Consider the following 24,610-nt stretch of genomic DNA (forward strand, 5'->3'; position numbering starts at 1 on the left):
GTAGTAGCACGCTTCGCACTCCGGGTACTCTATCACAAACAAACAAGCATACAATAAGCAATCAAGCAAAGAAAGCACGGGTAAAACTCAAATAAGAGATCTAACCAGAAAGTTCAACTTAAGAACTCCGGTTTGCAAAAAGAATCAAATCAAACAAAGCAACGAAACTCAAACTGCGAAAGAAACAAGCTTCGATTACTAATCTGGACTTAAGTCAAATTTCACAGTAGCAAAAACTTGTTCAAGTTGGTTAAACAGAATGAGGGTTTCGAGAAGAAACTCTAGGCGCTTGAATCGCCTGATTCCGATAAACGAGCGAAAAGTTATACTAAAATGAAAATCAGATCAGAAATCGCGATCGAAAATAACCACGAAAAATCCAAGAAAAAGAAAAACTGACGAACAGACTAACGAACGAACGTTCGCTGTCTGCGGTTAAACGGTGAAAACCGTTCGTTAAAACGAACGTACGAACGGGGCGTTCGCGAAATAATTAAACCGAAAAAATAAACTGAACCGGATCTAATGTTTTGAAAAAAAAGATCGGTTTTCTCGCAAAAACCAAGGCGGCGGCGGCTACCTCCGGCGGATCCGGCGAGACGGCGGCGGCGGCGGTGCGGCGGGTGGCGGCTCCGGCGGTGCGGGCGGCGGCGGCGGCTAGGGTTTCAGCGGCGGTGGGCTGGTGGGCTGCGGGGCTCGTGTGGCGGCGCTTATAAAGCCTCCCCCGGGCGGAGTCCCGCTCGGGTACGGCCCAAAGTCGGTTTCCTCTTTTTTTTAAATAATCCGCGCAGAAAAACAAATAAAAGAAATACTAAACGGACTCCAAAAATCCTGAAATAAATTTCCCATGTCCTCTAAAAATCTACCGGACAAGGCGAACATTTATTTGGGACTCTAATGCAATTTTGAAAAACGCATTTTTTCCTAATTCAAATAAAATAGCAATAAAACTCCGAATAAAATTCTTATTTGATTTTAATATTAAATCTCCAATATTTCTTTATTTTGAGGAAGTCATTTTATCCTCTCTCTTTTATTTTTATAAAAGAAATACAAAGAGAAAATAATTAAAATCAAACGATCCTCTTTTCAAAATTTGAGAAAACTCAAATATGAAAATAACAAAATTCCCAACTCTCTTCGTAGGTCCTTGATTTGCTTAGAATTTCTAGGATCAAGCCAAAATGCAATAAAAATAAGATATGCAATGATGATCTAATGTATAACATTCCAAATTGAAAATTTGGGATGTTACAAACCTACCCCCCTTAAGATGAATCTCGCCCTCGAGATTCGGGTTGGCTACAAAATAGGTGAGGGTGATCTTTCCGTAGGTCTTCCTCTCGTTCCCATGTGGCTTCATCTTCGGTATGGTGGCTCCACTGAACCTTGCAAAACTTGATAACTTTGCTGTGTGTGACTCGGCTGGCAAACTCGAGAATCTTGACTGGTTTCTCCTCGTAGGTCAAATCGCTATCCAACTGAATCACTTCCAATGGCACTGTATCTCTCAGAGGGATATCAGCCATCTCTGCATGGCACCTCTTTAACTGGGAAACGTGAAACACATCGTGAACTCCTGACAATCCTTCGGGCAATTCCAACTTGTAAGCAATTTCTCCCATACGTTCCAAAACCTTGTATGGTCCCACAAAACATGGCGCTAACTTTCCCTTGACTCCAAAATGCTTAACTCCTCGAAGTGGTGATACACAAAGATACACTCTGTCTCCGACTTCGTAAACTGTCTCCTTGCGTTTAGAATCCACATAGCTCTTCTGCCTGGACTGGGCTACCTTGAGTCTTTCGCGAATCAGTTTAACCTTCTCTTCAGACTCCTTAATCAAATCTGGTCCAAACAACTGACGGTCTCCAACCTCATCCCACAACAACGGTGTCCTGCACCTCCTTCCGTACAAGGCTTCGAAGGGGCCATCTTCAAACTGGCTTGATAACTGTTGTTGTAAGAGAACTCTGCGTAAGGCAAATTGTCGTCCCAACTAGATCCATAGTCTAGCGCACAAGCTCTCAACATGTCCTCCAGAATCTGATTGACTCTCTCAGTTTGTCCATCTGTCTGCGGGTGAAAGGCTGTACTGAACTCTAGCCTGGTTCCCAAAGTCTCATGCAACTGATTCCAAAACTTTGAGGTAAACTGGGTTCCTCTATCTAATACAATGGTCCTTGGAACTCCATGTAGACATACGATCCTGGTCATGTATATCTTTGCCAACTTAGCACTCGTGTAAGTGGTCTTCACTGGGATGAAATGAGCTACTTTCGTCAAACGATCGACTACAACCCATATCGAGTCATAGCCTGAACGAGTCCTGGGAAATCTCGTGATAAAATCCATGCCTAGCTTATCCGACTTCCATTCGAGTATCGACAATGGCTATAACAATCCTGCTGGCTTCTGATGTTCTGCCTTCACTCTCTGACATACATCACAAACTGCTACATACTCCGCAATATCCTTCTTCATTCCGGTCCACCAGAAACTATCCTTCAATTCCAGATACATCTTGGTATTTCCTGGGTGAATCGAATATGGCAAATCATGGGCCTCCTGCAAAATCAACTTCCTGATCTCCGGATCATTCGGCACATAAACGCGGTCCTCAAACCATAAGGTGTCGTGCTCATCCTCACGAAATCCTTTAGCCTTTCCTTTGCTCATCCTTTCCTTTATCTCGGCAATCTCTTTGTCCATCTTCTGTGCTTCTCGGATCTTATTCATCAAAGTAGACTAAATCTCCAATGCTGCTACATAGCCTCTCGGAACTATCTCCAAACATAGCTCATGAAGATCCTCTGCTAACTCCTTGGGTAACTCTCCGGTCATGGGTGTATTGACATGACTCTTGCGGCTCAACGCATCGGCTACTACATTAGCCTTTCCGAGATGATAATGCAATCTCATATCATAATCCTTAATGAGCTCCAACCATCTCCTCTGCCTGAGATTCAGCTCCTTCCGCGTGAAGATATACTTCAAACTCTTGTGATCTGTATATACCTCACAATGGTTTCCGATGAGAAAATGTCTCCATGTCTTCAATGCATGCACTACGGCAGCTAACTCCAAATCATGCGTAGCATAATTCAACTCAAGGGGTTTAAGTTGTCGTGAGGCATATGAAACAACTCTTCCCTCCTGCATAAGTACGGCTCCAAGTCCTCGACGAGAAGCGTCGCAATACACTTCATAATCCTTGCGTTGATCTGGCAGAATCAACACTGGTGATGTAACCAAGCGTTTCTTCAACTCCTGAAAACTGGCCTCACATTCCTCAGTCCATTTGAACTTGGTGTCCTTCTTCAGCAACTCCGTCATGGGTTTTGCAATCTTCGAGAAACTCTCAATGAACCTCCGGTAGTATCCTGCGAGTCCAAGAAAACTCCGGATCTCTCCAACTGATGTGGGTGCCTCCCAATTTGTCATAGTGACAACTTTGCTGGGGTCTATTGCTATTCCTTCTCCGGATATAACATGTCCGAGGAATCCCACTTCCTTCAACCAAAACTCACACTTGCTGAACTTGGCATATAACTGATGTTCTCTGAGCTTTCCAAGTACCAAACGCAAATGCTCCTTATGCTCCTCTTCATTGTTCGAGTAGACCAGAATATCATCAATGAACACTACGACGAACTTATCCAAAAAATCCATAAACACCTTGTTCATCATGTTCATGAAATAGGCAGGTGCGTTAGTCAGTCCAAATGACATAACAGTGTACTCGTATAGCCCGTACCTCGTGGAAAAGCTGTCTTAGGTATATCCTGCTCTCGAATCTTCAGCTGGTGGTACCCTGATCACAGATCGATCTTAGAAAACACTTTAGCTCCTTGCAGCTGGTCAAACAAATCATTGATCATCGGCAGTGGGTACTTGTTCTTGATTGTTACTTCATTCAATCCTCGATAATCAACAACCATCCTCAATGATCCATCCTTCTTTTCCACTAGAAGTACTGGTGATCCCTAAGGTGACGAACTTGGGCGAATATATCCTTTATCCAGTAACTCCTTAATCTGCTTCTTAATTTCCTCCAAATCCTTTGCGGGCATCCTGTACGGTCTCTTAGATATTGGCCATGTGCCTGGCAAAAGCTCAATCAAAAACTCAATGTCTCTATCTGGTGGCATGCCTGGCAACTCTTCTGAAAACACATCCGAAAAATCCTTCACCACTGGTACTTCCTCCTGTACAACTCCTGATAAGGAATTTACTTGAGTCCTATTCGGCACATGCCGGGATACATACTTCATCCTTCTTCCTTCTGGGGTGGTAAGCAAAATCGACTTACTGGCGCAGTCAATGTTCCCTCCATACTTTGATAACCAATCCATGCCTAATATCACATGCAGTCCTTGTGACTCCAATACTATTAGGTCTGAGGGAAACAGGTAGTTACCAATCCTTAATGGTAACCGATCACACCATAGGCTAGCCATATACTCCGCTCCTGGCGAGGTTACTAACATGGGTGACCTAAGGGCTTGGGTTGGCAGTTTAAACTTATCCACGAATCCCCTTGATATGTATGAATGCGATGCACCAGTATCAAAAAGTACGACTACAGTAAATGACTTAACCAAAAACTTACCTACACTACAAAAAATACACTTCCGTGATGATACGTGTTTGTCACAGTGGGTCGCGTTTTTTGTCATGCATGTACATGCATGACAAATTTATTACAGAATCAAGATAGTCATACATGTGCTGTCGTAGAAGTGTTCCATGACATTACCAAAATTATCATCACGGAAGTGTCCACTTCCATGACGATAAATCGCGCGTCACAGAAGTGCTTTCGTCAAGGGTGACCGACACGTGGCATCCACCGTAACGGAACGCCGTTAAGCTATCGGGTCGGGTTTTGGATCCGATAACCCGTTAACAGCCCCGACCAATGGGGATTTTCCACGTGTAAAATCATCATTGGCTGGAGGAAACACGTGTCGGCTCATCGTTGGGACAGATGTCATCCACTCATTGGACAGAAGGCGCCTATGATACGTCGACACGTGGCACGGCCCAACAGAGGCCCATTCCTGTGAAAAGGTCGGCCCGTTTGACTTGGTCAAAAGGTGGCAGGCCGGCTCATGGAAAGCCTGTTAACGGCCTGTTCGCATATAGCCCATTTACAGCCCGCTAACCCAAGGCCCGTTATGCCCTATCCGAATTAGGCCCAGTAGCGTCATCTGGGCCATCCAATATGATTCCAGCCCGTTTTCACTTCTGGCCCATGTATGGCCCAGGACGTCTTTCGGCCCATATGAGGCCCTATGTAACTCTTGGCCTATTAACGGCCCGTGGTGAAACTGGCCCGTAATGAACAGTGTATCACTTTGCACCCATTAACGGCCCGTGGTGAAACTAGCCCGTAATGAACAGTGTATCACTTTATACCCATTAACGGCTCGTTATTCCGTTGGGCCGTTTCCAACCCATGTTATCTTTCGGCCTTCTCAGAGCCCATTTATTCTTGGGCTCATTTCCAGCATTCGTTTACTTACGACCCGTTACTGTCATTTTCTGCTTGTGGGCCAAATTCAGCCCGTGGTTACAGTCGGCCCATTTGTGGTCCGTTAATACGTTGGGCCGTTTTCATAGCGTCATCAAATATGGCCTATTAACGATGGCCCGTTATGGTCGGCCCATGAACGGACGATTCCAACTCTAGCCTGTTTACGGCCATAATGCGGCCTGTTATTGGCCCATGTTTGGCCAATCGATCATACGGCCCGTATAAGGCCCATTGATGATACGGCCCATAGAAGGCCCATTGTTTCTACGGCCCGTAGAAGGCCCATTGTTTCTACGGCCCGTAGAAGGCCTACTGTTTCTACGGCCCGTAGAAGGCCCACTGTTTCTACGGCCCGTAGGAGGCCCAGTGTCACTACAGTAAATATTAGCCCATGGTTATTGTGGCCTAGTTTTAAAAAATAGGTTATTGCTGCCACTAGCAAACCGCGGAAAAAGAACTGCACTGACTACAAGCAAACAAATAAACAAGACAACAAGGAAATAAATAAGCAAGCAACTTATGCTAGGCTATCACGACTATTACACATATTACGTCCACTGGGCATCAAAGTTCGCCACCAGTGCAAATATGGAACAAAGCAGCATATAAACGCCGCAGCAAAACAAGTCCAGAACTGGAACCACTTCAGAAGAGTTCAAGAAACAATATCCTGGGTACCCATAATGCTGGCAAGATGCTTAGCAAGTTATTAACTTTCTTTTGTTTGGCGCTTAAATCCTCCAGTGCTTGCTGTTGCACAAGAAAGTACGCATCTGAATTCTGCAGGGACTTCCTCAGTCCTTCGGCTTCTTGCCGCAGCACAGCTGACTGATACCTTTCAGCTTGTAGCTGAGACTGAAGAAGCCGAAGTGATTCAGGCAGCGAGTTCGAAGAGCTTGTGCCAGCGGTACTGGCCAGTAACTCGAACACTACATCAATGCAGAACTGTGGGGTTCTCTCACTGTCTACAAGATCGTTTTTATCACCTTTCTTGGAGACCAACAGGGTTGTCTCACTATCTTGAACCCTATCTGCATTACTTTCTCTACCATTGCATAGTGGGGTGCTCTTCTCCAATATTCTGTTTGCATACTACAAGAGAAACAAGCAGACACATCACAAGTTTAGCTTGTAGTATACGAAACTCATTTTGGTAAACCGGTTCAGTAGTAAGGTGGACAGGATAACAGCATGAAACAAACATATATCTATGTACTATGGTCACTGTATTGTCCATATCATTCTAGTTTATGTTCCCTAATCAAGATAGAGACACAGTTAAACTCGTATATTTTTAAGACACAACAGCATAGACAGAATATAAGTGTGAGAAACTACACAGCATTGGCAGCACTTGTAATGTGCATCACATGAGAACATAACTGTTTATACAACTTAAACTGAAAGCAACATAGAGCAACAAGTTAGAATAGCAATCCAGTTAAAGAAATAGGTTTAAAACATACCTGTTGCGCCATTGGAGTTTCAATTGGATCCTTCAAATTCGAAAGTAGCTGGTATGAGCAAATACAGTGACGCCACAGCAAAGGAGTATGGACCATAGCTACGGATTCTGACCTGAGAACAGTTGCTCTTCTGCTTTAAACGTGGAGTTTGGGTTAGCTGTGGTGGCCTTCGTGCTTTGGGCACTGCAGTAGCTTTACAAACTGCTCGTGTGGGGGTACTCTGTGGTGGACATGGTGCTTTGTCAACTATAAGTGGATTACTATCCGCTGGGGTTGCGGTTAGATGGGTTGTAGCTGGTTCTCTGCCCAACGGTGTAAGTGTGCAATCTGGAAGAGTCTCGATTATGTGTGGTGGGGCTAGTTTGTGGGCCAGTACAACCATGGTTCTATCTGCATCGACGGGTAGCACTGTCTTTTGTGAAGAACGGGATTTTGCTCCCTTAGATACTGCCATCACCCCCTCCAATTCAAATGGCTGATAAACAAGAAAAGAAATTGAACGTACAGACATTGTATGATAGACAGATGTGGTAATTCACATATATGTTGTCTAACCAAACAGGACAGCATGACACAATTTCACATATATGATGCCTAACTAAACAGGATAGCATGACACAGTTTCAGATATATGATGGATAACTTAACAGGATATAATGTCATAATTCAACATATGATGAGTACCTAAACAGGATGACATGACAAAACTATATGATGTCTTTCTAAAATAGGTTGGGATGAAATAATTCACATACATGTTGTCTAAGTATACAGGATGGCATGATATAATTGACATAATTGATTCATATACTAAGAAGCTGGCACTCGCATGTATGATCTCTAAACTAAGCAGATAGAATTCAATATTGTGCATATGATGTCTAAACTAAGCAATGGAAGACACCATATGCATCATATGAGAAATATAAACATTGCAACTTAGAGCATACACCTCAGGTGGGATATAGGACTGGTCATCTGTCTCTGAAACCTCCTCTGAGGAGCTCCCTGTGACCATCGAGATATATGCTTCAACAGGTACCATTGCCTGCTCTGAAGACCTTGTTTTCACTCTAGATTTTTCCATAACCGGCTCAAATGGCTGATACACATGAAGAGTAGTTCAATATACACAGATTGTCAACAAATGGAATACGTAATGAAAAAAAAAGATGGCATGAGATAATTCACATATATGATGCCTGGCTCCATGGCGGTGCATAATTCACATATATGATAACTGGCTGAAAAACATGGCATTGCATAATTCACATATCTGATATAGAAAGCAAACAGGAGGCATTCACACAAAGCATGTCTAATCTAAGCAGATGGCATGGCAATGCAAGACACCATATGCATGATATGAGCAATATAACCCAGCCAAGTTAGAGCATGCACCTCGGGGGGGGGGGGGGGGAATACGACTGGTCATCTCTCTCTGAATCCTCCTCTGAGGAGCTATCTGTAACCAGCAAGAAATCTGCATCGACAGGTAGCACTGACTGCTCAGAAGACCTTGTTTTCACTCCAGATTTTTCCCATGACCGACTCAAATGGCTGATGCACAGGAAGAATAGATGAATGTATAAACATTGTTGACAAATGGAATACATTATGGAAAAAAATATGGCACAATACAATTCACATATACGATGACTGGCTAAACAGGATGGCATTGCATGATTCACGTATATGATGTCTGGCTAAAGAAGATGGCATTGCATAATTCCCATATACTCCCTCCGTTCCTAAATATTTGTCTTTTTAGAGATTTCAAATGGACTACCACATACGGATGTATATAGACATATTTTAGAGTGTAGATTCACTCATTTTGTTCCGTATGTAGTCACTTGTTGAAATCTCTAAAAAGACAAATATTTAGGAATGGTGGGAGTATGATATAGAAACCAAACAGGTGGCATTCACACAAAGCAAATCTAAACTAAGCTGATGACATATAAGATGTATAATGTAAGCAATGCAAGGCGCCATATGCATGATATGACCAACATCAGCATGCCAGGTTAGAGCAAACACCTCAGGTGGTAAACAGGCGTGGTCGGCTCCTTCTGAATCTCCATCTGAACAGTTATCTTCCTCTGGAATACAATCTGGAAATGCAGGAGGGGGGGCACTTCGCCCACCATGGAGCGGCGTCTGCATGACATTATATTCGCACGCAACGGTCTTCTCTTTTTCTCTACATGTTCAGTACGATTGTGTACAATATCTGACATGCATAATAAAAAATAGTTAGATTTTGTAAGGCCTAAGGGGTGCATGCAAAAATCAAGACTGATGGTAGCAAATGAGTGGATGGATCCAAAACTAATGATAGCAGGTAGATTATAGCTTCAGTTTAAAAAGATAGACAATGGATCATCTATTGTTTGTTGCCCACCCAACATGAACCACATAGAACACCCCAGATGAACCAGATAGTAGACAGATACTATTCGTTGCTGGCTCGATATGAGACCCATGGGCAATTCAAAACTCAAGATTGAACGATAAAGTAGCAGGTAATAATAACCGATGGATAACGTAAGCAAACACGAAAGACTGCGACCTCTCTTCCAGAACTGTGTAGTCCTCAGGTTCATCTATTCAGTCGATGATGGTAATGCAGTTGGCGTGGCTGCCAGCAACGGGGAAGATGATCTGAGGCGGCGAAAGGAAGTCTGCAGGGGGGATCTCTGCTGCAGTGAACGCTTCTGTCGATGGTGCTGTTGGGGAATGTAGTAATTTCAAAAAAATTCCAACGAACACGCAACATCATGGTGATGCATAGCAACGAGAGGGGAGAGTGTTGTCCACGTACCCTCGTAGACCGATCGCGGAAGCGTTAACACAACGCGGTTGATGTAGTCGTACGTCTTCACGATCCGACCGATCAAGTACCGAACGCACGGCACCTCCGAGTTCAGCACACGTTCAGCTCGATGACGTCCCTCGAACTCCGATCCAGCCGAGTGTTGAGGGAGAGTTTCGTCAGCACGACGGCGTGGTGACGATGATGATGTTCTACCGACGCAGCGCTTCGCCTAAGCTCCGCAACGATATTATCGAGGTGTAATATGGTGGAGGGGGGCACCGCACACGGCTAAAATATCATATATCAATTGTGTGTCCAGAGGTGCCCCCCTGCCCCCGTATATAAAGGAGCAAGGGGGAGGCCGGCCGGACCTTGGGGCGCGCCAAGGAGGGGGGAGTCCTCCTCCTAGTAGGAGTAGGACTCCCCTTTCCTAGTCCAACTAGGAAGAGAGAAGGGGGACGGAAAGAGAGGGAGAGGGAGAGGGAAAGAGGGGCCGCTCCCCCCTCCCCTAGTCCAATTCGGACTCCCCATGGGAGGGGGCGCGCCACCTCCTGGGCTGCTGCCCTCTCTCTCCCCTCAGGCCCACTAAGGCCCAATACTTCCCCGGGGGGTTCCGGTAACCCCTCCGGCACTCCGGTTTTATCCGAAACTTCTCCGGAACACTTCCGGTGTCCGAATATAGTCGTCCAATATATCAATCTTTATGTCTCGACCATTTCGAGACTCCTCGTCATGTCCGTGATCATATCCGGAACTCCGAACAACCTTCGGTACATCAAAACATATAAACTCATAATAAAACTGTCATCGTAACTTTAAGCGTGCGGACCCTACGGGTTCGAGAACTATGTAGACATGACCGAGACACCTCTCCGGTCAATAACCAATAGCGGAACCTGGATGCTCATATTGGTTCCCACATATTCTACGAAGATCTTTATCGGTCAGACCGCATAACAACATACGTTGTTCCCTTTGTCATCGGTATGTTACTTGCCCGAGATTCGATCGTCGGTATCTCGATACCTAGTTCAATCTCGTTACTGGCAAGTCTCTTTACTCGTTCCGTAATACATCATCCCGCAACTAACTCATTAGCCACAATGCTTGCAAGGCTTAAAGTGATGTGTATTACTGAGTGGGCCCAGAGATACCTCTCCGACAATCGGAGTGACAAATCCTAATCTCGAAATACGCCAACCCAACAAGTACCTTTGGAGACACCTGTAGAGCGCCTTTATAATCACCCAGTTACGTTGTGACGTTTGGTAGCACCACAAAGTGTTCCTCCGGTAAACGGGAGTTGCATAATCTCATAGTCATAGGAACATGTATAAGTCATGAAGAAAGCAATAGCAACATACTAAACGATCGAATGCTAAGCTAACGGAATGGGTCAAGTCAATCACGTCACTCTCCTAATGAGGTGATCCCGTTAATCAAATGACAACTCATGTCTATGGCTAGGAAACATAACCATCTTTGATTAACGAGCTAGTCAAGTAGAGGCATACTAGTGACACTCTGTTTGTCTATGTATTCACACATGTATTATGTTTCCGGTTAATACAATTCTAGCATGAATAATAAACATTCATCATGATATAAGGAAATAAATAATACTTTATTATTGCCTCTAGGGCATATTTCCTTCAGTCTCCCACTTGCACTACAGTCAATAATCTAGATTACACAGTAATGATTCTTACACCCATGGAGTCTTCGTGCTTATCATGTTTTGCTCGTGGAAGAGGCTTAGTCAACGGGTCTGCTACATTAAGATCCGTATGTATCTTGCAAATTTCTATGTCTCCCACCTGGACTAAATCCCGGATGGAATTGAAGCGTCTTTTGATGTGCTTGGTTCTCTTGTGAAATCTGGATTCCTTTGCTAAGGCAATTGCACCAGTATTGTCACAAAAGATTTTCATTAGTCCCGATGCACTAGGTATGACACCTAGATCGGATATGAACTTGTTCATCCAGACTCCTTCATTTCCTGCTTCCGAAGCAGCTATGTACTCCGCTTCACACGTAGATCCCGCCACGACACTTTGCTTAGAACTGCACCAACTGACAGCTCCACCGTTCAATATAAATACGTATCCGGTTTGCGATTTAGAATCGTTCGGATCAGTGTCAAAGCTTGCATCAACGTAACCATTTACGATGAGCTCTTTGTCACCTCCATAAATGAGAAACATATCCTTAGTCCTTTTCAGGTATTTTAGGATGTTCTTGACCGCTGTCCAGTGATCCACTCCTGGATTACTTTGGTACCTCCCTGCTAAACTTATAGCAAGGCACACATCAGGTCTGGTACACAGCATTGCATACATGATAGAGCCTATGGCTGAAGCATAGGGAACATCTTTCATCTTCTCTCTATCTTCTGCAGTGGTCGGGCATTGAGTCTTACTCAATCTCACACCTTGCAGTACATGCAAGAACCCTTTCTTTGCTTGATCCATTTTGAACTTCTTCAAAACTTTGTCAAGGTATGTGCTTTGTGAAAGTCCAATTAAGCGTCTTGATCTATCTCTATAGATCTTAATGCCTAATATATATGCAGCTTCACCGAGGTCTTTCATTGAAAAACTCTTATTCAAGTATCCCTTTATGCTATCCAGAAATTCTATATCATTTCCAATCAGCAATATGTCATCCACATATAATATCAGAAATGCTACTGAGCTCCCACTCACTTTCTTGTAAATACAGGCTTCTCCAAAAGTCTGTATAAAACCAAATGCTTTGATCACACTATCAAAGCGTTAATTCCAACTCCGAGAGGCTTGCACCAGTCCATAAATGGATCGCTGGAGCTTGCACACTTTGTTAGCTCCCTTTGGATCGACAAAACCTTTCGGTTGCATCATATACAACTCTTCTTCCAGAAATCCATTCAGGAATGCAGTTTTTACATCCATTTGCCAAATTTCATAATCATAAAATGCAGAAATTGCTAACATGATTCGGACAGACTTAAGCATCGCTACGGGTGAGAAGGTCTCATCGTAGTCAATCCCTTGAACTTGCAAAAACCTTTCGCAACAAGTCGAGCTTTATAGACAGTAACATTACCGTCAGCGTCAGTCTTCTTCTTGAAGATCCATTTATTTTCAATGGCTTGCCGATCATCGGGCAAGTCAACCAAAGTTCACACTTTGTTCTCATACATGGATCCCATCTCGGATTTCATGGCCTCAAGCCATTTTGCGGAATCTGGGCTCACCATCGCTTCTTCATAGTTTGTAGGTTCGTCATGGTCTAGTAACATAACCTCCAGAACAGGATTACCGTACCACTCTGGTGCGGCTCTTAATCTGGTTGACCTACGAGGTTCAGTAATAACTTGATCTGAAGTTTCATGATCATTATCATTAACTTCCCCCCTAATTGGTGTAGGTGTCGCAGAAACTGGTTTCTGTGATGATCTACTTTCCAATAACGGAGCAGGTACAGTTACCTCATCAAGTTCTACTTTCCTCCCACTCACTTATTTCGAGAGAAACTCCTTCTCTAGGAAGGATCCATTCTTAGCAACGAATGTCTTGCCTTCGGATCTGTGATAGAAGGTGTACCCAACAGTCTCCTTTGGGTATCCTATGAAGACACATTTCTCCGATTTAGGTTCGAGCTTATCAGGTTGAAGTTTCTTCACATAAGCATCGCAACCCCAAACTTTAAGAAACGACAACTTTGGTTTCTTGCCAAACCATAGTTCATAAGGTGTCATCTCAACGGATTTCGATGGTGCCCTAATTAGAGTGAATGCAGCCGTCTCTAAAGCATAACCCCAAAACGATAGCGGTAAATCAGTAAGAGACATCATAGATCGCACCATATCTAGTAATGTACGATTACGACGTTCGGACACACCATTACGCTGTGGTGTTCCGGGTGGCATGAGTTGCGAAACTATTCCGCATTGTTTCAAATGTAGGCCAAACTCATAACTCAAATATTCTCCTCCACGATCTGATCGTAGAAACTTTATTTTCTTGTTACGATGATTTTCAACTTCGCTCTGAAATTCTTTGAACCTTTCAAATGTTTCAGACTTATGTTTTATTAAGTAGATATACCCATATCTGCTCAAATCATCTGTGAAGGTGAGAAAATAACGATATCCGCCACGAGCCTCAATATTCATCGGACCACATACATCTGTATGTATGATTTCCAACAAATCAGTTGCTCTCTCCATAGTTCAGGAGAACGGTGTTTTAGTCATCTTGCCCATGAGACACAGTTCGCAAGTACCAAGTGATTCATAATCAAGTGATTCCAGAAGTCCATCAGTATGGAGTTTCTTCATGCGCTTTACACCGATATGACCTAAACGGCAGTGCCACAAATAAGTTGCACTATCATTATCAACTCTGCATCTTTTGGCTTCGACATTATGAATATGTGTGTCACTACTACCAAGATTCATTAAAAATAGACCACTCTTCAAGGGTGCATGACCATAAAAGATATTATTCATATAAATAGAACAACCATTATTCTCTGATTTAAATAAATAACCGTCTCGCATCAAACAAGATCGAGATATAATGTTCATGCTCAACGCTGGCACCAAATAACAATTATTTAGGTCTAATACTAATCCCGAAGGTAGATGTAGAGGTAGCGTGCTGACGGCGATCACATCAACTTTGGAACCATTTGCCACGCGCATCGTCACCTCGTCCTTAGCCAGTCTTCGCTTAATCCGTAGTCCCTGTTTCGAGTTGCAAATATTAGCAACAGAACCAGTATCAAATACCCAGGTGCTACTGCGAGCTCTGGTAAGGTACACATCAATAACATGTATATCACATATACCTTTGTCAACCTTGCCATCCTTCTTATCTGCCAAATACTTGGGGCAGTTCCGCTTCTAGTGACCAGTCTGCTTGCAGTAGAAGCACTCAGTTTCAGGCTTAGGTCCAGACTTGGGTTTCTTCTCCTGAACAGCAACTTGCTTGCTGTTCTTCTTGAAGTTCCCCTTCTTCTTCCCTTTGCCCTTTTTCTTGAAACTAGTGGTTTTACTGACCATCAACACTTGATGCCCCTTTTTGATTTCTACCTCCGCTGCCTTTAGCATTGCGAAGAGCTCGGGAATAGTCTTATTCATCCCTTGCATGTTATAGTTCATCACAAAGCTCTTGTAGCTTGGTGGCAGTGATTGAAGAATTCTATCAATGACGCTATCATCCGGAAGATTAACTCCCAATTGAATCAAGTGATTATTATACCCAGACATTTTGAGTATATGCTCACTGACAGAACTATTCTCTTCCATCTTGCAGCTCTAGAACTTATTGGAGACTTCATATCTCTCAATCCGGGCATTTGCTTGAAATATTAACTTCAACTCCTGGAACATCTCATATGCTCCATGACGTTCAAAACGTCGTTGAAGACCCGGTTCTAAGCCGTAAAGCATGGCACACTGAACTATTGAGTAGTCATCAGCTTTGCTCTGCCAGATGTTCATAACTTCTGGTGTTGCTCTTGCAGGAGGCCTGGCACCCAGCGGTGCTTCCAGGACGTAATTCTTCTGTGCAGCAATGAGGATAATCCTCAAGTTACGGACCCAGTCCGTGTAATTGCTACCATCATCTTTCAACTTTGCTTTCTCAAGGAACGCATTGAAATTCAACGGAACAACAGCACGGGCCATCTATCTACAATTGACATAGACAAGCAAGATACTATCAGGTACTAAGTTCATGATAAATTTAAGTTCTATTAATCGTATTACTTAAGAACTCCCACTTAGATAGACATCTCTCTAATAATCTAAGTGATTACGTGATCCAAATCAACTAAACCATAACAAATCATCACGTGAAATGGAGTAGTTTTCAATGGTGAACATCACTATGTTGATCATATCTACTATATGATTCATGCTCGACCTTTCGGTCTCCGTGTTCCGAGGCCATATCTGCATATGCTACGCTCGTCAAGTTTAACCTGAGTATTCTGCGTGTGCAAAACTGGCTTGCACCCGTTGTAGATGGACGTAGAGCTTATCACACCCGATCATCACGTGGTGTCTGGACACGACAAACTTTGGCAACAGTGCATACTCAGGGAGAACACTTTTATCTTGAAATTTTAGTGAGAGATCATTTTATAATGCTACCGTCAATCAAAGCAAGATAAGATACATAAAAGATAAACATCACATGCAATCAATATAGTGATATGATATGGCCGTCATCATCTTGTGCTTGTGATCTCCATCTCCGAAGCACCATCATGATCACCATCGTCACCGGCTCGACACCTTGATCTCCATCGTAGCATCGTTGTCGTCTTGCCAACTATTGCTTTTACGACTATCGCTACCGCTTAGTGATAAAGTAAAACAATTACATGGCGATTGCATTGCATACAATAAAGCGATAACCATATGGCTCCTGCCAGTTGCCGATAACTCGGTTACAAAACATGATCATCTCATACAATAAAATATAGCATCATGTCTTGACCATATCACATCACAACATGCCCTGCAAAAGCAAGTTAGACGTCCTCTACTTTGTTGTTGCAAGTTTTACGTGGCTGCTATGGGCTTAGCAAGAACCGTTCTTACCTACGCATCAAAACCACAATGATAGTTTGTCAAGTTGGTGTTGTTTTAACCTTCGCAAGGACCGGGCGTAGCCACACTCGGTTCAACTAAAGTGAGAGAGACAGACACCCGCCAGTCACCTTTAAGCAACGAGTGCTCGCAACGGTGAAACCAGTCTCGCATAAGCGTACGCGTAATGTCGGTCCGGGCCGCTTCATCTCACAATACCGTTGAACCAAAGTATGACATGTTGGTAAGCAGTATGACTTATATCGCAAACAACTCACTTGTGTTCTACTCGTGCATAGCATCAACGCATAAAACCAGGCTCGGGTGCCACTGTTGGGGAACGTAGTAATTTCAAAAAAAATCCTACGAACACGCAAGATCATGCTGATGCATAGCAACGAGAGGGGAGAGTGTTGTCCACGTACCCTCGTAGACCGATAGCGGAAGCGTTAACACAACGCGGTTGATGTAGTCGTACGTCTTCACGATCCGACCGATCAAGTACCGAACGCACGACACCTCCGAGTTCAGCACACGTTCAGCTCGATGACGTCCCTCGAACTCCGATCCAGCCGAGTGTTGAGGGAGAGTTTCGTCAGCACGACGGCGTGGTGCCGATGATGATGTTCTACCGACGCAGGGCTTCGCCTAAGCTCCGCAACGATATTATCGAGGTGTAATATGGTGGAGGGGGGCACCGCACACGGCTAAAATATCGGATATCAATTGTGTGTCCAGAGGTGCCCCCCTGCCCCCGTATATAAAGGAGCAAGGGGGGAGGCCGGCCGGCCCTTGGGGCGCGCCAAGGAGGGGGGAGTCCTCCTCCTAGTAGGAGTAGGACTCCCCTTTCCTAGTCCAACTAGGAAGAGAGAAGGGGGAAGGAAAGAGAGGGAGAGGGAGAGGGCAAGAGGGGCCGCGCCCCCCTCCCCTAGTCCAATTCGGACTCCCCATGGGAGGGGGCGCGCCACCTCCTGGGCTGCTGCCCTCTCTCTCCCCTCAGGCCCACTAAGGCCCAATACTTCCCCGGGGGGTTCAGGTAACCCCTCCGGCACTCCGGTTTTATCCGAAACTTCTCCGGAACACTTCCGGTGTCCGAATATAGTCGTCCAATATAACAATCTTTATGTCTCGACCATTTCAAGACTCCTCGTCATGTCCGTGATCATATCCGGAACTCCGAACAACCTTCGGTACATCAAAACATATAAACTCATAATAAAACTGTCATCGTAACTTTAAGCGTGCGGACCCTACGGGTTCGAGAACTATGTAGACATGACCGAGACACCTGTCCGGTCAATAACCAATAGCGGAACCTGGATGCTCATATTGGTTCCCACATATTCTATGAAGATCTTTATCGGTCAGACCGCATAACAACATACATTGTTCCCTTTGTCATCGGTATGTTACTTGCCCGAGATTCGATCGTCGGTATCTCGATACCCAGTTCAATCTCGTTACCGGCAAGTCTCTTTACTCGTTCCGTAATACATCATGCCGCAACTAACTCATTAGCCACAATGCTTGCAAGGCTTAAAGTGATGTGTATTACTGAGTGGGCCCAGAGATACCTCTCCGACAATCGGAGTGACAAATCCTAATCTCGAAATACGCCAACCCAACAAGTACCTTTGGAGACACCTGTAGAGCGCCTTTATAATCACCCAGTTACGTTGTGACGTTTGGTAGCACACAAAGTGTTCCTCCGGTAAACAAGAGTTGCATAATCTCATAGTCATAGGAACATGTATAAGTCATGAAGAAAGCAATAGCAACATACTAAACGATCGAGTGCTAAGCTAACGGAATGGGTCAAGTCAATCACGTCATTCTCCTAATGAGGTGATCCCGTTAATCAAATGACAACTCATGTCTATGGCTAGGAAACATAACCATCTTTGATTAACGAGCTAGTCAAGTAGAGGCATACTAGTGACACTCTGTTTGTCTATGTATTCACACATGTATTATGTTTCCGGTTAATACAATTCTAGCATGAATAATAAACATTCATCATGATATAAGGAAATAAATAATACTTTATTATTGCCTCTAGGGCATATTTCCTTCAGGTGCACCTCAGGTGGGGTGGATGACAGCACAGCAGGAGCAGGACATACCACACAGAGTTTTCTTTGACGCCTATCTGAAAATGAAGTAAATTTGTAAGGGCTCCTTTGAATTGGAGGATTCTATAAACGCAGGGACAGGAAAAACACAGGAATAGGATAGGAATGCACGTGCAAAACAGAGCATTTGGAAACATAGGATTTTAGTCAACCTGGGTGTTTGGCTCACATGAATTGGAAGAACAGAGGAATGGAGAAACAAAGTGATGCGACGAGTGTACAACCTCTTTGGCATAGCCTAGTGGACCTCAGCATCATTGGGTTGGACGTGGAGGATGGTGATGATGCTGGTGTGACTGTCGGAGGCGGGGAAGAAGATCTGAGGCCTCTGGAAACGGCGCCGAGGGTACTGCTCCGCTGTGATGGGTGGTTCCGTCGTTGGAGCAGCTCCGCTAAGGTGTACGGCGACGAGGCTGAAGCATGACAAGACAGACAACGTTAATCTGAAGTGGGACCCTAATATCATCTGCAATAGATGATGTAAAATACATCACCAAAAAGTGCTAGATGTAAAACGCATCAGCTGCGCCACGACCGCTCCGACAGATGCTGCAAGTACTGTTTACTCTGAACTTAACTGAAGAAAATGAACTTCACAGTCGAAACTGAATTTTACTGTCGAAACTGATTGAACTAGTAATGGAGCATTGCAATAGATGTTTATGGCGTTCGAGCACTAGTAGCAGAGAAGCAGTGATCTAAATCAACAGACGCTCGAGCAGGGAACGCACTAGCAGAGAGCAAGTCGTGCAGTAGCACCGCGAGCGAGTGCTAAAGCAGCAACTCCTGTAGCTGCCGGAGGTAGTGCAGCAGCAGCAGCGCAAGCGAGAGCAAGAGCAGAGCAGCAGCACGAACGAAAGCAGGAGCAGTGCAGCAGCACAACCAACAGCAAGAAAAGAGCCGCAACGCGAGCGAGAGCCGGAGCAGCTGCAGCGAGAGCCGGAGCAGCTGCAGCGAGAGCCGGAGCAGCTGCAGCTAGTGCCGTTGTGGAAGTCGCCACCGAGGAAGCAACGACATGGGGGAGAGACGCCGTGGATGATGTGGCCGGCGACGGCGCCGTCGATGGAGACACGCCATGTCTGCTCGGTATCGAGCACCGGCAGCCCCGTGAGATCGAATAAAAGATAAAATGCAGCGGTGAGTGCAGAACCTCCTTGGTGGCACCGAGTTGGCCTCGGCTTCATCAGAGGAATTGGTGAGGGTGCTGCGGCTCCGGTTGGGCAGGTCGAGACGATGCTGTGGGGATTGTGGTGGCACGATAGACGAGGCGAACATCGGGGCAGCTCCTTGGAGGTGGAGGACGGGGCGGCTGATCCGGCGGGACGACGAGATCGACAACGGATCCTCGTCTGGTGCGGTGGATGAGGGACGGCGAGCTGTTGCGGAGGACGACGTATTCGAGGAAGAATCTCCGGCTGGGCGGCGGTCGGGAGGCTGACGGAGGAGCGTGGGGTTTCGCGGGTTTTGGCAGCCTCGGTGTACGAATGTGGGGCGAAGGGGGAGGAGGGAGCCAAGCTTAGGGATGCGCTTGTCCGAAATATAGGGTAAGTTACCAGCGTACCCCCACCGGTTTTGACACCGCGACGTGGAGCTTCATTTCCGGCTGAGGGGTAGAAGGGGGATTTCGCGTGTCTGGGCTGCGGGAGCGATTTCAGATGAGGAGGGAGTTCTCGCGCGCGTCCAAATTTCGGGATAACAAGGCGCGGGGCGGGTTGAAGAAGCGGGAGTTTCAAAGCAGGTGAGACAAAAGATACTCGAGCTTGAAAATTTCGGGATAACAAGGTGCGGATTCCTTGTTCGGCAGAACAAACTTAACGTGTAAAAAAACAATTCATATAAGACACAAGAGAGTCATGTCCCCTTTTACTATATTGCTATAGATGCCACTGAAAAAACTACAAGAAAAATGTAAAAAAATTGGGAGGACAAGATTACCCTGCACAGTACCAAATCGATTCGCACTTCCCTCAACAACAACAAAAAACAAATCAATTCCCACCAAAGAAAGAGTAATGTCCCTTTTTATATGATTACAGATGCCATGATCTCGAATTTCAATTTTTGAATCCACGTTATGTTGAATTCAAATATATCGTTAGGTGATCTTGCGGTTTATAATTGATGTAGTCGTACATTTTGATCTTCCATCATATATGAACATTTTACTCCACCATGTGAACATATATATTTGTCGGAGTAAATGGCCACGGGTAGCCTAACCGACTACCCCTGGCTCTTCAGAAAATTTATCAGGCCTTTGGGCCATCAAGCACTCCAAGCATTTGGGCCGCCTTCCCCGGCCGGCTACCACAAAAGCCGACTCCCGGAAGGCGACCCAGCCTCACCGACTCCTCCCTAGGACGACTAGGGGGTGGCCGACTCCAAGAAGCCGGCCAAGAAGGACGCCGACTCCTAGAAGCCGGCCAAGACCACAACCACTCCTACATAACGGCGACGTAACGGGGTGTGGCCACAGTGCGGCCCACGACCCCCGAAGCCCGAAGCGGGCATGGCTACAGGAGGCCGTACGGGAGGGACGTCTCCCGTGCGGCTCGGCACTGTAGCCATGCTAGCCTTGACGTCGTCCATGACCCACTCCTGTACGGCCCAAGGACTGCGGGCCCCTTCAGCCAGAGAGAGGCGGGAAGGCGGCCCGGCTTTTCCTAGTCGGCCAAGAGTATAGCCGGCCTCCGGAAGCCGGCTACTCCCTTCCTCGAAGCAGGAGCCCCATTAAGGAGACAAGACGAGGTGAGGCTACAGTGATAGCCCCCGAGGCGGCCCACTGTAGCCACGCTCACCTCGACAAAGCCCTCATCATCAGAGGCGCGGCTACAGTAAGCAGCCGCCGACAAAACCCTAGGCGGTGGGACCGGCCTGTCGTCCAAGTAGCCGGCAGCCGGCGGGACCCAGCAGCCAGCGGAGAAGCCGGCGAGCGTAGACACTGACGGCTGGGACCAGATCCCAGTCGGATTAACATTGTACCCCCGGGGGGTAGGCCTATATAAACCCCCCGGAGCACCCATGCAAAGGGTTAGCTTCTGAACACAGCACACACACCATAGAGATAGAGAGAAGCAAGAGCTAGCCTTGTTCTTCTTCTCCCTTGAACCCAACAGCTCTAGGAGCAATTGTAGCTACCTTTCCTTGATCTAGTGATCATGCGGAGACCCCGCAGAGCAGGACTAGGGGTGTTATCTCCTCTGAGAGCCCCGAACCTGGGTAAGATCCGCCGGCGTGCATGTCTTCGCCTCATCCCGTTTCCAGGCACCGGCGACGTTTTATTGGCTCCCACAATGATAAGCCATCCCTTGGCATATGTCGCACCAACCACCCGACATTTGGCGCCCACCGTGGGGCCAGGTGCACCGTCGTCCGGAGACCTGTTCTGGACGGGAACCCTCTTCCTCCCCCACAAGCGCAGCCAGCCTGCTCCGTCCGATGGCGTTTGCCCCGACGCGCTGCAAGGCGTCGACGACGCCTGCGCAGCGAGCCGCCTCGCCGATCTGCTCGGCGAGACTCGCATCTCCGACGAGCCTGCGTCCGACGCAGGCACCGACTACCCCGAGAGCCGCCTCATCAGCCTCCTCGACCAACTTCACGTCTCCAGCGAGCCCGCTGCGGACATGGAGTCGGTCGGCTCCACCGACCCGATGATCATCGACTCCGACACCACGTCGCTCGACGCCTACCCCTCCGACGTGGTGGTCTTCGACGACCCCCTCCCTCGAGCTGACAGCGGCAGTAGCGCTATCACCGAAGTGCTGGTCATCAGCCACGTCTCCAACTCGAGCGAGAACGCCCGCGACGCTCAGCAAGCGGCGATGCACGACCTCTCCGTCCCCATCCCGGCTGACGCCGACGCCGAGACCCTGGAGGCACGCCGCCTTGCCCTCATCGCGGAGAGCAAGAAGATAGCCTCGATGAGACGCCTCACTGAGGCCCACCAGCGCGAAGTCGAACGCGCTGCCTTCGGGACGCCGCCACCTAGCGGCCCGAGCCGAGCCGGCTTCGTCCAGAAGCGCGGCGCAGCCGTTGCCAGCATGCTGGGCGCGGATCGCCCCGTCTACGCCACCCCGCTCGAGAACCTGCGAGCCGCTCAGGCGGCAGCAGAGGAGCTCAATGGGCTGGGAGCCGATGAGCTCCCTTACATGACAAGACGGATCCAGCAGCTGATCGACGCGGCTGCAGAACGGCACGAAGCCGGCGCCCGAGCTGATAGCCATCCCCCACGCCGGGAGCACGCCGTGACGTCCCGCTCGCCGACTGCGAGCGGCGCGCACCAGAAGAAAGACAAGGAGCCGGCTGCCAGCTACTGCCGGACTCGCATTACCATCGAGCGCGATGCGGATGGCCGCCCTCGAGCTGTAGAGCACCAGGGCAACCTGCCTCCTCCCCCGCCTCGAAGAGAAAGACGCCTCACTCCACCGCCTGTCACCCATCCGACTCTTGGCGACCGACTCGGCCGCCGAGAAGGAGTCGGCGAGAACGACGCCCGCCACAGGATCGACCGCCTGGCTCGATCATTGGCGTTAGAAGAAGAAGACGATGTCGGCCCGCCATGCTTTGGCCCCCGCATCCGTGACGAGCCCTTTCCCAAAGGGTTCTCGCTCCCCAGAGACACGCCCAAGTACAACGGCTCGGTGAAGCCGGAAGATTGGCTCATCGACTACTCCACAGCCGTCAGCATCGCCAACGGCAATCGGCGCGTCGCCGTGAAGTACGTCCCCTTGATGCTGCAAGGCACGACGCGCACGTGGCTCAACAGCCTCAAGCCCTACAGCATCAACAGCTGGCTGGACTTCACCGAAGTTTTCGTCCGCAACTTCACCAGCACCTACAAGCGGCCTCCCAAGCCTCGCCAGCTCTCCCTCTGCGTCTAAGGGCCCAACGAGTCGACCCGCGACTACCTCACGCGATGGGCCGAGCTCCGCAACTCCTGCGAGGGAGTGCACGAGGTCCAGGCCATCGAGTATTTCACCGCCGGGTGCCGAGAGGGCACCCTCCTCAAGCACCGACTCCTCTGCGACGAGCCGGCTACCCTCGATGAGTTGCTGATCACCGCCGACAAGTATGCCACTGCCGACTCCTCCATGAAGACCGAGCTCCGAGTGGACGCCTCGGGGAAAGTAGTTGCTCCGGCTCCCAAGACGCCGGCTGGCGACCCTAACCGGCACCCCTACCAGAACGACCACAAGCGCAAGGGCCCCATGCCGACTCCCTCCAGTCGGCAGGTGGCCACCATTGAAGACGAGCAGCCCGAAGAGCGGCCCGCTCCCAAGAAGAAGGGTGGCCGGCCGCCTTGGCAGCCGTCTTTCTCCTACGAACAAGCACTCGATGCTCCCTGCAAGTTCCACAGCGGCGCGAAGCCGTCCAACCGTACGACACGGAAGTGCCACTGGCTCACCCGCATCACCAAGGGCGAAGGGATGGTGCCGCCTCCGCCTCCCGGCCCGCCGCCTCCAGCTCCCCAGCAGCCGGCGGCCTGGCCGGCAGTCGGCGTCATCCAAGACGAGTTCCCCGAAGCGCACGACGCCTACGTCGTCTTCACAAGTCAAGTCGACGACAAGCGCAGCCGACGCCGGCAGCACCAAGAAGTAAACGCAGTCGCCTCTAGCACCGCCGAGTTCATGCACTAGTCGAAAAAGCCCATCAGCTGGAGCCAGGCCGACCACCCAGAGGTGATGCCTTCGCCTGGCTCCTATGCTATGGTCTTGGACGTCACCCTTGCGACGGAGAGGCGAGCTGCCAGATTTTCCCGCGTCCTGATAGACGGCGGAAGCAGTATCAACATACTGTACCGCGATACCATGGACAAGCTGAACATCAAAGCAAAGCAGCTCATGCCGAGCCGCACCGTCTTCCATGGTATCGTACCCGGCCTATCTTGCTCTCCAATCGGCAAGATCAAAATGGATGTTCTCTTCGGAGACAAAGATCACTTTCGCCGGGAAGCAATATGGTTCGAGGTGGTGGATTTGGAGAGCCCCTATCATGCACTACTTGGCCGACCTGCTTTGGCCAAGTTCATGGCTGTGCCCCACTATGCCTACCTGAAGATGAAGATGCCG

Source organism: Aegilops tauschii, chromosome 3 (assembly GCF_002575655.3).
Source record: "Aegilops tauschii subsp. strangulata cultivar AL8/78 chromosome 3, Aet v6.0, whole genome shotgun sequence".
NCBI classification, from domain to species: Eukaryota; Viridiplantae; Streptophyta; class Magnoliopsida; order Poales; family Poaceae; genus Aegilops; species Aegilops tauschii.